Here is a 1,473-nt window from a genome sequence, read left to right on the forward strand (position 1 = left end):
TGGTGCTATCTCATCTGCTCGCCCCAGAGGGGGTGGGGCCGGACAGGAACAAGATGGCTGCCTGCCTCCGAGCAGGCAACCGGATCCCCACGCCAGGCGGACAGGACAGTCTCGGACGCAGGAGCGGTGGCAGCGATCCCAGCAGATCTTCCCTGAAGCGGTTTGGTGTGGATCTCCTCCGGCCGGGTTGTGATGAGCTACCTGTGCCAGAGGCCACGGCGGCGGCGGTGGCGGCAGCGGCGGCGGCGGTGACGGGAGCGCTGGTGGGGGAGGGGCTGCGGCAGCCACGGGACAGTGCAATGCAGTAAAACTGTCCAGTCTTTGCGATGTTCCAGCGATAGTGATGGCCGAGCTCTGTCTGAAGAGCAGGCTGCAATGCTGGGGTCCCCAGCCTCCCGGGGCGAGAGTCAGAGACCCACTGCAGATCTCCCTTGTAGAGGGCTTCAGACACCAGGTTGCCCGGTCGCCATCTTGCCGCTGGCCTAGAAACATATCTTAAAGGCTTAGAGGAGAGCTGTGCTTGTATAGTAAAAATGCTTTGAAGAATAAGTTCCTTGAGAGATTTGACGGAAAGCGATTGCTTAATTCCATATTAGCATTTTTAAGATTTGCTTATTTTGTTATTTGTTGTAACAACTAAGGAGAATTGCTTAATAGTCTTAGTTTGTTTGTGTTTATCTAAGTCTAAGTTTACAAGAAAATATGTTTAGGTGCTCCCAGGAGTGGGACAGCTCATCATTGCCATGGCTTCACCCTGCAGTGGCTGGCGATGGCCCAGCTAGGCACCTGCTAACATCTGCTGTGACTTGTACTGGAAAGTGGAAGGAATCCCATGCGTGAACAGGCAGCTGGTGTGGAAGAATGGCAGTGAGCCACTCTGGTGAAGGAGAAGACCATCTCTGAGAACAGCCTGATCATCCTACTGCAAGGCCTCCATGTAACCACTTCTGTGTAACCATCGTGGACCTGCAGGATGAGAGTGTGGCCCACAACCACAAAGACAACTTTGATGCTTTCAAGAACATTTATCTGGCCAAAGTCACCTACACAGACTGTTGGGGGCATCAGGTCAAGGCATCAGGTCACGATCTTTGTGATAGGTTGTAATGTTCATTAGGTCCACATCCCAGATGATGTGAACATCACCATGACCATTGAGCAGCAGCTTTAGCTCATCCATCAGGGTGCACAACTTTGGGGGCAAGGGCGAGGACCAAGGCCCTTGGGAATTTCCCTTCAGAAAACACAGGTGAGGCTGTGACCTCAGCAAACTCTGACCCCAACTTAGGTTCCTTCAGTATCTGAGACAGTCCCTGCTATCCTTCTCTGTCCAGAACCTGGGAAGGAGCAGGCTAGCCCAAAAACTGGTGTGCAACAGACATCACCTATCATGGCTGCCTTTCTCAGGGTTCCATCTCCCAGACTCACCTGGAACCCAGAATCCTTTCTGTCTGTGACCTTGGGGTAGGTGAC

The 1,473-nt window shown here is 53.0% G+C and overlaps 1 pseudogene; it reads left to right on the forward strand.

Moving 5' to 3' along the window:
* Positions 1–861: 861 nt before the first annotated feature.
* LOC103265500 lies at positions 862–1,253 on the forward strand (annotated as a pseudogene).
* The last annotated feature ends 220 nt before the right edge of the window (positions 1,254–1,473 follow it).

This window comes from Carlito syrichta, unplaced genomic scaffold, assembly GCF_000164805.1.
Source record: "Carlito syrichta isolate Samal-C Ts95f unplaced genomic scaffold, Tarsius_syrichta-2.0.1 Scaffold306612, whole genome shotgun sequence".
Lineage (NCBI taxonomy): Eukaryota > Metazoa > Chordata > Mammalia > Primates > Tarsiidae > Carlito > Carlito syrichta.